General features: G+C 38.2%; 1 protein-coding gene across 10 annotated transcripts in view; it reads right to left on the reverse strand.

The window, feature by feature from the left end:
• DMD (dystrophin) overlaps positions 1–17,059 on the reverse strand; it is a 1,715,077-nt gene that overhangs the window by 1,159,121 nt on the left and 538,897 nt on the right. The window lies entirely within an intron of this gene.

A 17,059-nucleotide genomic window follows, 5' to 3' on the forward strand; every position in this document is an offset into this window, starting at 1 on the left:
GAAACGTCGTTCTGGGATGTATTAACAGGAGTGTGCTAAGCAAGACATGAGAAGTAATTCTTCTGCTCTATTCCATGCTGATGAGGCCTCAACTAAAGTTTTGTGTCTGGTTATGGATGCCACATTTCAGGAAATATGTGGACACATTCGAGAAAGTCCAGAGAAGAGCAATAAAAATGATTAAAAGTCTAGGAAACACGACCTATGAGGAAAGACTGAAAGAATTAAGTTTGTTTAGTCTGGAGAGGAGATGACTGTGGGTGGGAGGGGGGCTCACAATAATAGTTTTCAAGTACATAAAAGGTTGCTACAAGGAGGAGAAAGAAAAATTGTTTTTGCTAATCTCTGAGGATAGGACAAGAGGCAATGGGTTTAAATTGCAGCAAGGATGGTTTAGGTTGGACATCAGGAAAAACTTCCTAGCTGTCAGGATGGTTAAGCACTGGAATAACTTGCCTAGGGAGGTTGTGGAATCTCCATCATTGGAGGATTTTAAGAGCAGGTTAGACAAATACCTGTCAGGGATAGTCCAGATAATATTTAGTCCTGCCTTGAGTGCAAGGATCTGGACTAGAAGACCTCTTAAGGCCCCTTGCAGTCCTTTGATTAAATGATGACAAGGAACTAATGAAATCACCACTTTCCGGGCTATATTTTAAATAATTCCTGACATGTGAATCTAATGTTCTGCTATTCCCTACCCAAACATGTCAGATTCCACACCGCCTTATTATTCCTACTTCTTTTCCATTTTTTTTTGTTTTTGTTTTCCAATAAGAGTGATGCTTAACCATCTAGGAGAAACCTACTCTTAAAAGACTTTGTTGTGAAAATTTGAGCAAGCTTAAAGTACAGCAGTTCGCTGTACCTGTGTGTTTTTCAGCAACTGAACATCAACCCAGAAACAGAAGCTGCATTTACCTATCTTTTCTATTTCTTTAGACTCCCACCCACACCCCCTTTTGTAAGCATTTGGGCCAAAGTTTCTGTTGTATAAGTGGTTTCAGTTCCATTGACTTCAATGGAGTTTTGCTCATTTGCATGGATAGAAAATTTGGCCTTTTGTCCTTTTTTAGAACAGAATCTAAGGACTTGTAATCTATAACCCCAAACTGTCTCCCAGCATGGACATCTGATATCCTTCTGACAGACTGCCAAACAATAACAATTCGCTGCAGAATAGAGAAGGAGAGAACATGAGAGTTAAATGAAGGTTTACTAATAGGTTAAAATATTTTAATTCTTTCCCCCACCCATCTCTTTCCCTTTAAGTGAACTCCCTCCCACTTAAGTTTTTAATCAATATTTTAAAAAATCTTGTTTTTGTGGCATACAACAAATGAAGGAAGTCCCTGGCAAATAAGCCCCAAGTCCATCTTAGAATAAAATATGATAACTTCAAAAATTATAGCACTCTAATAAGCTAAACCAATTCTCATGATAGGCCTCTGCAATAAAATAAATAAAGAAATAAAATGGTTTAGGTTAGATATATGAGACAAGATGTATCTTATCTATGAATTCTCATATCTCTGACACCCACTACACTCCTGAGTCAGAGAATATGTGGTACAAAGCTGGCATAAACTTGGGAAATCTCTGGTTGCCCCACAGGGCAGCTCTCCGTTTAATGTCACAATGAGGAACAGAGCTAGGGGGCCAGGAGAAGGAGATTGGAGTGGTGGATGTGGTCAAGTGCAAGACTAGGACAAAGATGATGAGGAAGGCAACATGTGCACACTGAATGGTTACAACTGCATAGTGTTAGCACATGGTTGTTCTGATGGATTCAGCAATGGCAATGCACATGGATCAACTGATTGTGGTACAAATGAATCTCTGTTCAAAGTGATCAATAAGTATACACATATTAAGAGAAAAGTAAAGTAGGAATGAATATCTTAAGGTTCTCCATTCATCTATTTACCAATGACAATTAATTCCAGAAGCCAAAATGCATCTTGATGGCTCAGAAGCCAAAGCAATACTCACCCAAATAAATAGTCGTTGTCGGTGTCATGTAAATATGATATATGGTATTCAATATTACAAATATTTGTGTCTTTCACATCAACTACCTCAGCAATTAACTCAAACTTTGTTTTCCAAACTACTTAGTTCAACCTCAGAGTCACTCTAGAAAGCACATAATTAAACAATGCTTATCACAGTAGGCCAGGCCTAACATGGTAGAGATAAAAGTGTTGTGTTTAAATAAAATGTTATGGGACATTCCATGGAGACTGCTCTATCTTCCTTTTAAAAATTGCTCTGCTGGCAAAATATAAAGCATGACCTAAGAACATAGAACTGAAGAGAACAAGCACATTAGAGAAAAGACCAGAAAGACCAGTAGAATAGATTGTAAGAAAAAAAAAATCTACTTAATTGACACCTGTCTGCAGTCTTAGAAAAAAAGAGATCAAAGGTTAAATGGCTCTTGAACAGGACCAAGACAACATCCTCTACCCTATTCGCTACACCGGTGATGCCAGCCGTGATGCCTCCTGGCATTCACTTCTGCCACAATCATCTCAATGTTTTTTTCCTTCCATTTTTTATTCTAGTCCATCAATCCATTGCAGCACTCTAATCCTAAAGACTCTCAAGATTTTTTTTTAAATCCACCCTTACTCTGTTCTCTCTGCTCCCAGAGCTCCCTGTTTATGTTGTCTTGTTTAGACTGCATCTTGTGCCTTGGACTTTAAAGTCTATTGTTGCATAAAAAATGATATCACTATGAGTGATAGAGCTTAACTTGCCTGTGTTCTGTTCTGAGGATAAAGACATTCAGTTGCCAGATCAACGAAACAAAACAAAAATAAACAAAGACGCACTTATCAGATTAAAGGATCTGATTTAATATTGCTGTGAGGACTGCTTGTATGAGAAGAGGACTTTTTGGGATATTCAGTCCAGTATTTCTATAACTAAAAATCACTTTTAAAAGATAAAATGAACCAAATGAAGAGAGTCTTGCAACATTGATATCACAAGGTAGAGAATCAGTGCTACAGCTGAAAATATGTAAAACTGCTCCTACTTTGAATTAGAGAAGGGAGATTCAAGGGAATTCAGTCTTCTTTTTTCCCCATGCAAAAAATCCCTGCAAAGCCACTGGAAATCCACAATGCTTCTACTACAACATTTAGCAAACAGAGAAGAGAACTGAGGCAAAAATTCTTGAACATGAGTAACAGAACCAGGAACTTTATAGTTTGATTAAATGTAACTACACAGAATGACAAACAAATGTAACCGGAGTCTCTGTAGTATTTATTGAATAAAGGAAAACTGTTTAGTTAGCAATGATTAATGTCTCAGTAAAATAACAATAATGGAACCTAATCTGGGGAAAAATAAGCCAAAACCTTATTGTTGTTAAGGTTGTTAATAGAAAGCAGATGTTTTGTCAAAAATAGTTCCATAAAGCAGTTAATAGTAGACAACAAACTGATGTGAACTTGCATTTCAAAATAATGGCTTAAAAGACAATGCGATTGTGGGCTGCTTATGGTATTCATCATGAACAGCACTGAGAGACTGTGCCAACAATACAGCAAACAGTTTTGGTCACCTCAACACCGGAAAAATGCCAGAAAATTCTAAGAAGTTCTAAGAAGAGCAATAAAAATGATTAAATGGCCAGGGAAATGAGGGTTGAAGAGGTTACTAGTGCCTCTGCAGCTCTCAAGGGCACGGAATCCTTTGGCAACTTTAGAATAGCAGCCGCAGTGGTGGTTCTGAGAAGGAGAGGCCAATGTGGCTTGCTTTCAACCACTCTTCTCCATTAGCAGGGCTGTGCATGCCCTCCACACACACCCCTCCCCAATGCCATGTATTTACTTAATTTGGGATTTTACTTTACTGATTTATAGAAATCCAAGATGCAGGCAGAGATTACTTCACACTCAAAAGAGATTAGATGGCCACGGTCAAAATTAATAAGTGCTGAAAAGCAAGACAAATCCATAAGGAGTGAAATAAATGAGCTGTGCACTAGTACATGCTGCTTTGGGACAGTTCAGATGTATGCCCTGACACCACTTGAATTTAGAACAAATCACTAATAATTTAGGTTTCAGAGTAGCAGCCGTATTAGTCTGTATCCGCAAAAAGAACAGGAGTACTTGTGGCACCTTAGAGACTAACACATTTATTTCAGCATGAGCTTTCGTGATCTACAGCTCACTTCTTTGGATGCATAGAATGGAAAACACAGACAGGAGATATTTATACATACAGAGAACATGAAAAGGTGGAAGTATGCATACCAACAGGAAGAGTCTAATCAATTGAGATTACTTTTCAAAATACACATACTGTAATTCACAGGTGTGAATGATTTCCTGGCCTGAGTTTGAGCACTAACTTGCACAACAAATACAATAAACAATGAATCACAGTTCATTAAATACTGTGAACAGCAGAGGGATTCAGTTAAATTAAAAACTGTTGGAATCAATCTTTTTTTGTTTAATTTTTTGCTTAAAGCCCATGGTAGAACAGCAACTTTGCGTTTTAAAATATTGCATTTACAAATTAAAAGCTTGATTCTGAAAATCTATCACCATAAAAAAGAAAGGAATTATCATTCCAAAATTTAAGGATAATTATAAAAAAAAAAGAACCATCAGTTAACAGGAATAAATTGCTATGCAGGAGAACAAGCTATAATACCCAACAGTTGCCAATAACTGAAAACTAGGCAACCACCCTTAGCAGCTGCAGTGGTGGTTCTGAGAAGGAGAGGCCAATGTGGCTTTCTTTCAACCACTCTTCTCCATTAGCAGTTCCAACAGAGAGTCCAATTGTGGCCTGCTGCATAATCATGAAATTTTCTGAACAGATTCGATCAGGACCTGCCAGAGAAAAGAGGCTATACAAATCTATGGGCTCTGACTCTGATGTTAGACTAATATGGTAAGATGTTGACATGACACAGGAGTAATCATGCACTTTTGTTATTCCTTGGTTTTGTATGAACTAATTGAATATAAATGCTAGTGTGTTAGATTAATTGCAAATGTACTGAGCCTTTTGCATAATTTGAGCTCTCTTACCAAAACTGTTAGTGAGAATACAGAGTTGTAGCTTTAACTGTGACTATTATTATTTTTAAGAACCTGGTGTACTCCGAAAATAAACAATATATGCACAAGTGCACAGGTGGCAGAAGAAGGAGTTTCTGCATGCTAGTGCAATATTTACTTTTTTATACGATTATGTGCATTTACTTGAATTGCAGCATATAGTGTGCCAAGATTTCCTGGTGTCTTGGCTTTTCTAATGTTAAAGACCTGTAGCTACCACTTTAGCATGCATAAGTCATTAGGCTTTCAACGATTGTGCTCACTTTATCTTCTGGTTTACTTATTTCAAAGTAACAGTTTGGATTGAAATATTTAGCCATTCAATACAATAGTACTGATCATGTGTAGTTCAGTTGCTACTTATCTAGATGCTCTGTGTAGACCTGCGCTAATTAACAACAGAGCACTATAAGTACTTAGGGTACTTCTCAAATGTAATATCCATGAAATTCCTTTTTGAAATTGAATCGAAGTCAGGAAGGGAACCAGAAAGAGAGAGACACAAAAGGAGAAACTCACAGAGTGTGTGACTGGTAGTAAAACAATACTGTTTACTAGGACACCCACAAAGGAACATGCTAATCATGACATCTATTTATTTTTTGGCTATGGTATATATCACTATGGTAGTATAGAGTTGGAGATAATTTTACTTGAAAAATGTAATAATTACATAGCAAAATAGCTAACAATGTCTGTTCTCTACAGCAGAATGCAAATTAATTTGTAATTATTGTTAGACCCACTATACGGTTATCTTTGGGAACATATGCAATAAACACAATATAATTAAACCTGGACACATATTCTTATATAGATACATACAGTTCTAAGCCCTAACTTTATGCAAGTGTTAAATAACCATTGTAGGTACCTAAGTGCTTATTAGGTGACTAAGGACACATCAAGACTTAACTTTAGGAACCCATTGTTTAAAATTTGAATCATGGCATTCACAATCACAAAACTAATTGGTTAACATCAGAATCTCATCTGACAGGGTATGTCATTTGTTTTCTTAGTCATTAAAGATTTACAAGAATTACATCTACAACATATGTATATGTTAATTTCAAATTTGGCCAACTGTGGAAATGCTCCTTCCTTTCTTCCCACATAATCTAAATCTCCTCTAAAGAGGTGAGTTATGGGATTCCTGGGATCATGGTAAACAGGAGAGTTCATTCAATTCTCGGGACCATCCTTTCCTTCATCTGGGTATGCACAACCCATCAGAGAATGGAGGAAATCTGGTCCAAGTCATTATACTATTGCAGAGTCCTAGGGACACCTTCTATTCCCCCACACTGCAAAAGATGGAGCTGGAAATTTTTAAACTACATTGACATTTGCTTTTTCCACTTTCATGTCTTTGCTCTATTAGCCAGGGAGAAACCAATAACTTGAGACTAAGTTCCCTGTAACAATTCTTCTGTGTAAAACTGAGAGCAAACATCTTGGGAATTACTTACTTTGTTAGGACAGCATGTTCAACAAGTCCCCTGTCATTGGTCCCAAGGATGAGATTGCCATATATGGCAGTTGGGCTGGGCAGAGTCTCAGATTCAATCTGCTCCTGGGAAGAGGGCATTTACTGAACACCTAATTTAATATTTCTCAGCCAGCAGGCACGGAGGTATTTATTAGTAGAAGGAAATAGTTTTTGTGAGAAATACCACCGTGTAAATCAGGGAGCTGCGCAGTGTTAATACTCAGTCAGGAGGAAGATAGGCACAGGTCTCTGTTCAAGAGAGGTGATAACTGAGGAGCTTGGAGTCTAGAGTGAGTGCCCTTGGTTGACTATAAGGAGGGGATATGGTTGCAGTTACCTTGAACTGTGGTAACTATAAATTTAGATTTTAAAAAAATCCTCGTGGTTTAAGAGCTATTAAAGCAGGGGGAAAAGGTTTTGGGTTTTTTTTGCTTGTTTGTTTTAACTCAGAACCCAGAATTCCCATTCTGCAGGACATGCAGAAATTTTGATATTTTTTTCCATTCCAAATCAGAGAATGTCGACATTTTGATATTTCTTGTGAAACTGAATTCCAAAATTATATGTTGTAAAAACTGAAAAGACCCTTCCTTTTGGCTTTATCTAAAGTTTTCATTTCAAATGTATTGACTACATTTAGGTTATACAGCATTCCATAATAATTGATAGAAGTCTAAACATTTTGACCATTAAATTATAACGACATAATTTTATATACAACAGTCAAAATGTTTTGACTATATTATTTAAAAATGAACATTTAATAATTATTTTTAATGTGTATTATAAAATGAACAATGTGTGATCGGTTTTCTAATTTGTTATTAGTTACAGTATTTGTATTCTAACTGGTACTTGGTAATTGCTATTTATATTGGTAATAGGTTTGGTAACTAGAACTTTACTCACTGGCAATTGATATGCCAACTGGTTATTTGTAATTGATATTCTAATTGGCAACTGGGTTGTTAATTTCCTACTTTAATTAGTATAGTGAAATTAATATAAACTAAAGTAAAGTAGAAATATAAAATTAATATAATACAAAACAACATAAAATAAAATAATAAAAAATGACAGCACTTCATGTCAAAATGTAATGTTGGGGAATTGGCCAGTGGAAAGCTGGTCAGGTAGCCAACCAGTGACAAGGGCAGCAGACAAGTTAGGTGGTCAGACAGCAGGCTAGCCTGCCTGCCAGGTTTCTGTTTAAAGTTTTGAAAGAATTGACACACCCCACAGAATGTTTTCATGCTGTCAGATCAGCATTTTTGATGGAAAACTGTTCCATCACCATTTTTTGTTGTTGTTTTTGTTTTTTTAACCAACTCTAATAAAAACAGATAGCAAGTAAGAAAGGCTAGCTGGCATCTTTCACTGTTTAAATGGATCTCTCCTTCCCAAACAGCAGTATATGATGGGATTGATCAAAGTTACTTGCACCTTTTAATAGTAGCTGGCATGTTGAGTATTTTCATGGATTCATAGATTCATAGACTTAAGGTCAGAAGGGACCATTATGATCATCTAATCTGACCTCCTGCACAATGAGGCCACAGAATCTCACCCACCCACTCCTGTAACAAACCCCTAACCTATGTCTGAGTTACTGAAGTCCTCAGATCGTGGTTTAAAGACCTCAAGGTACAGAGAATCCTCCAGCAAGTGACCTGTGCACCATGCTGCAGAGGAAGGTGAAAAACCTCCAGGGCCTCTGCCAATCTGCCCTGGAGGAAAATTCCTACCCAACCCCAAATATGGTGATCAGTTAAACTCTGAGCATGTGGGCAAGACTCACCAGCCAGCACCCAGGAAATAATTCTCTGTAGTAACTCAGATCCCACCCCATCGAACATACCCTCACAGACCATTGGGCCTATTTACCTGGTAATAATCAAAGATCAATTAATTGCCAAAATTAGGCTATCCCATCATACCATCCCCTCTATAAACTTATCAAGTTTAGTCTTGAAGCCAGATATGTCTTTTGCCTCCACTATTCCCCTTGGAAGGCTATTCCAGAACTTCACTCCTCTAATGGTTTAGAAACCTTTGTTTAATTTCGAGTCTAAACTTCCTAGTGTCCAGTTTATATCCATTTGTTCTTGTGTCCACATTGGTACTAAGCTTAAATAATTCCTCTCCTTCCCTGATATTTATAAAGAGCAAGCATATCTCCTCTCATCCTTCTTTTGGTTAGGCTACACAAGCCAAGCTCTTTCAGTCTCCTTTCATAAGACAGGTTTTTCATTCCTCGGATCATCCTAGTAGCCCTTCTCTGTACCTGTTCCAGTTTGAATTAATCCTTCTTAAACATGGGAGACCAGAACTGCACACAGTATTCCAGATGAAGTCTCACCGGTGCCTTGTATAACAGTACTAACACCTCCTTATCTTTACTGGAAATACCTCGCCTGATGCATCCCAAAACTGCATTAGCTTTTTTAACGGCCATATCACACTGGCAGCTCATAGTCATCCTGTGATCAACCAATACTCCGAAGTCCTTCTCCTCTCTGTTACTTCCAACTGATGTGTCCCCAATTTATAATCAAAATTCTTGTTATTAATCCCTAAATGCATGACCTTGCACTTTTCACTATTAAACTTCATCCTATTACTATTACTCCAGTTTACAAGGATCTTCCTGTATGATATCCCGGTCCTTCTCTGTGTTAGCAATATCTCCCAGCTTTGTATCATCTGCAAACTTTATCAGCACATTCTCACTTTTTGTGCCAAGGTCAGTAATAAAAAGATTAAATAAGATTAGTCTCAAAACTGATCCCTGAGGAACTCCACTAGTAACCTTCTTCCAGCCTGACAGTTCAACTTTCAGTATAACCCGTTGTAGTCTTTCCTTTAACCAGCTCCTTATCCACCTTTCAATTTTCATATTGATCCCCATCTTTTCCAATTTCACTAATAATTCCCCATGTGGAATCGTATCAAATGCCCTACTGAAATTGAGGTAAATTAGATTCACTGTGTTTCCATTGTCTAAAAAATCTGTTACCTTGTCAAAGAAGAAAATCAGGTTGGCTTGGCACGATCTACCTTTTGTAAAATGATGTTGTATTTTTTTCCCCAATTACCATTGACCTCAATGTTCTTACCTACTTTCTGCTTCAATTTTTTTCCCCAAAACCTTGCATACTACAGATGTTAAACACACACGCCTATAGTTACTCGGATCACTTTTTTTCCCTTTCTTAAAAACAGGAACTATGTTAGCAATTCTCCAGTCATACGGTACAATCCCTGGGTTTACTGATTCATTAAAAATTCTTACTAATGAGCTTGCAATTTTATATGCCAGTTCCTTTAATATTCTTGGATGATGATTATTTGGGCCCTCCGATTTCATCCCATTAAGCTCTTGGAGTTTAGCTTCTACCTCGGATGTGGTAATATCTACCTCCATATCCTCATTCCCATTTGTCATCCTACCATTATCCTTAAGCTCCTTATTAGCCTCATTAAAGACTGAGGCAAAGTATTTGTTTAGATATTGGGCCATGCCTAGATTATCCTTAACCTCCACTCCATCCTCAGTGTTTAGTGGTCCCACTTCTTTCTTTATTTTCTTCTTATTTATATGGCTATAGAACCTTTTACTATTGGTTTTAATTCCCTTTGCAAGGTCCAACTTCACATGGCTTTTGGCCTTTCTCACTTTATTCCTACATATTCTGACCTCAATAAGGTAGCTTTCCTTGCTAATCCTGCCCATCTTCCACTCCTTGAAGGCTTTCTGCTTTTTCTTAATCACCTCTCTGAGATGCTTGCTCATCCAGCTTGGTCTACAACTCCTGCCTATGAATTTTTTTCCCCTTTCTTTTGATGCATGCTTCTGATAGTTTTTGCAACTTTGACTTGAAGTAACTCCAGGCCTCCTCCGCCTTTAGATCCACAAGTTCTTCAGTCCAATCCACTTGCCTAACTAATTTCCTTAATTCTTTAAAGTTAGCCCTTTTGAAGTCAAAAACCCTAGTCCCACATCTGTTTTTGCTTATCCTTCCATCTAGTTTGAACTGAATTAGCTCATGATCACTCGAACCAAGGTTGTCTCCTACAACCATTTCTTCTATGAGGTCCTCACTACTCACCAAAACCAAATCTAAAATGGCATCCCCTCTTGCTGGTTCTTCAACTACTTGGTGAAGGAATCCATCAGCTATCGCATCCAGAAAAATCTGAGCCCCATTACTACTACTAGCACTTGTTCTCCAGTCTATATCTGGGAAGTTAAAATCTCCCATGATCACACAATTCCCATTAGTGTTTACTTCATTAAAAACATTAAAGAGGTCTCTATCCACATCCATATCAGATCCCGGTGGTCTGTAGCACACCCCAAGCACTATCCCAGGGGAGGCTCTAGTAGCTTTCTTTCCCAATGTAATTTTTGCCCAGACAGACAGTGTCTTATCCATTCCATCACTTCTTATTTCTTTACAGTTTACCTCATCATTGATATACAATGCTACTCCCAGGGCCGGCGCTTCCATTAGGCGACCCTAGGGGGTCGCCGAGGGCACCAGGATTCGGGGAGCAGCATTTTGTGCGCTCCCCACGGGGCATGCGGGAGCTTCCGATTCTGCTCCCTTCGCGCCGCCAAAGAAGGATCTTCTGCCAATGTGCCGCGGAAAACAGCGGCAAGCAATTGAGCAGCTCAATGACTGCCACTGTCGCCTGTGGCATTTCGACAGAGGGTCCTTCTTTGGCGGCGCGATGGGAGCGGAACCAGAAGCTCCTGCGTGCCCCATGGGGAACGCACAAAATGCCGCCCCCCGAATTCTGCCTAGGGCACCAGAAACCCTGGAGCCACTCCTGGCTACTCCACCACCTTTGCCTTTATTTCTGTCTTTCCTAAACAGCACATAGCCTTCAATACCTGTACGCCAGTCATGACTACTATTCCACCATGTTTCTGTTATCTCTATAATATCCGGTTTCAGTTCCTACACCAGTAGCTCTAGTTCCTCCATTTTGTTCCCTAGGCTCCTCACATTAGTGGACAAACATCTTAATTTTTGCCATTTGGCTACACTGACATTTACCCAATTAGGCCCAGACATTCCACCACCAGTATCACCTATTAGACTAGTATCTACACTACCCTTCCTCCTTATGTCCATTCTCCTACCCACAGCTGTATCCTTTCTTACTTTGTTTTCTTCCCTCTCAATGTTAAATTCTGGCATGGAGATTACCTGGACATCTCCCAACTATCTCCCCCCGCAATTCCCAGTTCAAAGCTCTCTTAATCAGATTAGTTCTGAACGCTGTTTAATCATATTCTCTATACTTTCTAGTGTCTTTGCACTAAACTTCAGCACTAGTCATTAGACAATATAGCTAATTTCAATCTTGCAGTCACAACTATAAATCCAAGTGAGAGTGAGACTTTAGCAAAAGATACTCCTCAAGGCCTACTCAAACATGAATGAATGAAGGCAGGTTCTGCCTGTCTTGGCTTGATTGCTTCTACACTAAACTCTAAACTAAACTTTTTCCTCCACAGACTGATCTAACAGCAGATTATACTCAATGCTTATAATTTATATAGAAGTGGAAATTTATGTAAATTACGAATAAAAAATGAAATGCAACATAGCACATTTTCTACCCTTCTGCTTTTTTTTTGGGGGGGGGGGCAGTCCAACGATGACACACACTTCCACAGGAACTAAGGACCACCACTAATTCACTGACTTTCACTTCAAATGCAAGGTGCACTCCTTCCACTGTGCCTTCTCTAACACAAACATATAGTAACATGCATATCACCCTCCTCCCCCTAAATAAAACCCTATCAAAACAAAACACTACCTTCACACAGACCTATACCTCTGTGAAGATGACAGAAAGAACAAACCACACATGACTGATATCAGTCACATTACTTAACACACTATTGTAAGGCATATACATACTGTGGTGATAAGGACAACGTAAGAATAAGGGCCGCCCAGAGGATTCCGGGGGCCTGGGGTCTTTGGCGGCGGGCACCCCCACTTCGGCGGTAATTTGGTGGCGGGGGGTCCTTCCGCTCTGAGACCGATGCCGAAGTGCCCCGAAGACCCGCGACAGGAGCTCCCCGCCGCCGAATTGCCGCCGAAGCGCAGCCAGGTGTTTGGGGCACTTTGGCGGTGGGTCACGGAACGGAAGGGCCCCCCGCCACCGAATTACTGCTGAGACCCAGCTGTGCTTCCGCAGCGGGTCCCGCTTTGGTGGTAATTCGAGAGCTAGAGGTCCTTCCGCCCTGGAGTGGAAGGACCCACTGCCGGCAAAGAAGCTCCAGGGGCCTAGGCCACCTCGAGAGTTTTCCGGGGTCCCTGGAGTGAATGAAGGATCCCGCTCCAGGGGCCCCAAAAATTCTCGTGGGGGCCCTTGCGGGGCCCGGGGCAAATTGCCCCACTTGCCCCCCCTAGGCGGCCCTGATAAGGATCTATATAGAATGGGATTCTAAGCAGAAATTCAAATTGCTCAAATAAAATCTGAGCTTGGATTTCAGTTCCATAGAGAACTCAATGAAATAAGTCTCCATGTTTAGAACATGAAAATAATATTAATGTCTTTAACATTATCAGCTGCATACACCATGGTGTATTCTTTATCCTAAATCACTGACTCTGTAGTCAATGATGTGTGGCATGTTCCTCATTAAATGAGATGTCATATAACTCAACAACTTTTGCTATTAAGGCATCACATTAGCATTGCTCCAGTACAAGGCACAAGGGTATTTTAACAATATATGAATAACCACTCTTACTTAAGATGTAATCAGAAGTTCAATGCACACCAGCATTTAAGTATGATTACCTAAATATTACCCTTTCAGAATGTGAAGGGACAATAGCCGAAAAGCAGTATATGATACTTACTGCCTCTCTTTCATTTACTAAGTAATTTCATGTAGGTCATTTGTCTTTATCACTGCATTTCAGACAAGTGCACAGGCAGAAAAAATAGACAAGCCTATTCCAAGATATTTGCAATGTTTAGATGAACCCAGGAAGATGCTTCTTTCATATGTCATAAAAAGCCATACTGCTTCTTGAACTAAACAGAATATGTACTATGAAAAAAGCTAAATATTTATACAATGCCATATCTTTAATTACTGGACAATTCTTTTAAAATTATTAGAAACCAAAACTAAAGTTTTAACATTAAAAAAAACTTGCAACCAATTAGTTAAAACACAGAAACTTCTGTGGAACTATGAGCACAAATTTATGCAATAATGTAAGTTTTTGGAGGATTAAATCTAATAATTGGATTTAACAAGAAAAATCCAAAGTAACAGCATAAACTGAGGAATAAAAAACATGCTATAATTGTTAGAGAACTGGTTTATATAATAAAAAATGTCAACTAAAAAAACTAGAAATTAGTCTGCAGCACATAAGTATTTTTATTTCTTTCAGAAGTAGACTGTTTATTACAGAATGAGTACTTTAAGTAGCTCACAAATTTTGTATTTGCAATAGATTTTCTTTTTATAATAGCAAAACTTTAAAAAACTCCATGTACTACAAGAAAAACATACAATGAAAGAACGTTCATAAAAAGACGAAGTGAGAAAAATCCCATGGTAATGATTTTAGTACTTGCATAACCTTTGTATATTCATGTAGACGAAAGAGAGGTCATTGTGGAATATTGAGGTCAAGCATACACAGAAATGACTTCTTCATGAATATATTTTGTAAAAATTGTCTTATTTTTTTCTCTTTCAACACAGGGTTTTATCACTGTGCCCTATAGGCATCTGAACCCATTAATTTCTTTGAATGGCTATGGTTAGGCTACTGTGTTTGAATACACTATCTTCAGTGGGAGGTGGAGAGAGTCAGGCAGCAAGTAGTCTGTTACCCAGCAACAGTACTACAGCATAAATTCTCAGTGCCACACGGTGGAGTAAGAAGCACATGGAATTTGCATTCAAAAGGTGATCCAAAGCAGGGCTCAAATGGCATATATTTAATACTGAAAACTCCCCTTTTCTTTTGCCATCTCTCTGCATGTATCAAAGCAATCCTTCAGTTCAACAAGAGGCGCTACCTTTCATTTCATTTTCTCTCAATTTTAGCCCAGGGTTTGAATTTGGGAACCAAACATTTAAAAAACCTTGACATCTTTCTGATTAAAATTCCTTCTGTTTTTTTCTAGGAGTGCAACATACTTTACTGAAGAGTTTATTTTATAGTCTCTGGGTTTGATTAACCATCATTCATTAATGATCTCCTTCCCTGGAAAAAGAAGGGCATTCACTCTAAAGGAAAGGCAGGTAGCAGGACAACCACTGCTTTGACATGGGAGTTCTGGCATGAAGGAAAAGCTCTGATCTCTTTGTAGAAGGTGTGCCAGCAGAGACTCCTCAGTAGATGAGCCCGTACCTTAGCCCTGCCATTCACTGGTGGGATGAATCAGGCTAATTTACCCATTTAAAATGCATTGTACATTTTATTTTCCTATAAGGATTGTAAGGAACTTCAGACTGAGCTTCAGAGAACAGTAATATTTGAGTTCAATCTGTTCTGATGAGAACTTGATTTCCTCAAAAGATTTTACCTGCATCTTAAAACAAAACTGTGAAGGGGAAAGAGTTAACAAATTCTGGGTTGTTTGATTTCACACCTATTACCATTAGGTGAATTCAACATCAGACATGACGCAATAAATCCATATGCAATACAAATATTTTGGAGGAAAAAAAAGGAGTTTGCCCATGTATCCAAAAATATTCCAGCTTAAATTTTGGTTGGTTGGGTGTTACCCTGATTCAGTGGTTAAACTATTGAAATATTGCTGCTTATATACAACCTGAATCATCATCAATACTACATCTGTGCATGCATCTGTGCCAGTTTCTAAAGGATGTATACATTACAATTTCTTTTTATCAGAGCATATTTTTGAAAAGGTCTAGAAACAGCAATATCAAACAGACAGTACTGAATGTTTCCTAAACTGCTAATCTTTAGAGAAATAGATTTCGAAGATGAAAATCATACCAATGCTCCCTTGACAAAGGCAGGTTAAAGCCCTGAGTTACCCGATAATACTCTATGTTGATCAAAGTTTTAGGAGGAAGAACAACAAATTTAAAGGGACAGTAGTGGGTAAATACTATAGTTTAGGACTGAAATTTGACACATGAGGAATAAATCATTTAAGCCTGACTCTACTTTTACACTGATGTAAGATGGGAACAACTCAACTGGAGTCAGTAATTATAACAGTGTACAATTAGGCTGAGGGCAGAATAAGGCCTGGTATAGTCTAAATATTTGTTTTTGGTTTTAAATTATACATGGAATTTTTAACTTTTTAAAATTATTTTCTTAATATAAAAGACATGGGGCCTGATTTCCAGAGTTGTGGTGGAACCGCAGCTCCTTTTGACTTCAGTGGGAGCTCAGGACATGCGAAATCAGGCCCACAATGTCTTTTCTCCATTTTTGTCTGTATCTGAGACCAACTCTTCAAACTTCTCCCTGCCAGACTTCTGTACTTAGGAATCACTATTTCCAACAGAAAGTGTAATTGGCAGTAGACTTACAAATCCTTACAATCCATACATACTTTTCCATATTATTTTCTCCTGATATTATCATACTTTTTATTAAATATCTAATCACCTGAAAAGCTATTTGATATCCTATAGTACAATTTGAATACTTCGGTATTAGGAGTAGCGGGCTTTATTTCAACTTACTTTTTTTGTTTTGTTTTTAAACAGGGCTATGGATAGATGTTATAGTGAAAATAGTTGAAAAGTGCAAACTGGTGTTAGATATGGTAAATGTACTCTAGGTTTAAAGCCTGAACAAATAAGTTGTACGAGGGGAAGGAAAGGATGATTTTCTTATAAACTTGCCTGAACTGAAGAACTAAAATGTAAGGATATTTATGTAAATCAAAGTAACAATTAACCACAGTACCTGTGATTAGATAATTCAGTAGCAATCCATATGCCATCTAATTGGCTTTACAAATAAACCAACTAAAAATAAAAAGATCATGAGTAAATTCTGGCATAAGAAAGATTGGATTTTAAAGAGCCACTTTGTTTTTCATTGCCATTTTAACGTTACTGCATAATCTTTCATGACATTAAGGTTCTTTAAATCATCTGGATAGGCACAGGTGAAGAAGTTGAAAGTATGATTTTATTGGTACATAAACAACTCCCTTTAAATAAAAATAATGAGGAGTCCTTATGGCATTTTACAGACTAAGGAATTTATTTAGGCATAAGCTTTTGTGGGCTAAAACCCACTTCATCAAACACATGGAGTGAAAAATACAGTAAGGAGACTATATATTATAGCACATGAAAAGATGCGAGATGCCTTACCAAGTGTGTGTGGGGGGGGGAGGTGTCGGTGCTAAGGAGCCAATTCAGTTAAGGTGGAAGTGGCCTATTCTCAACAGTTGACAAGAAGGGGTGAATACC

This window comes from Gopherus evgoodei, chromosome 1, assembly GCF_007399415.2.
Source record: "Gopherus evgoodei ecotype Sinaloan lineage chromosome 1, rGopEvg1_v1.p, whole genome shotgun sequence".
In the NCBI taxonomy this organism is placed as follows: domain Eukaryota; kingdom Metazoa; phylum Chordata; order Testudines; family Testudinidae; genus Gopherus; species Gopherus evgoodei.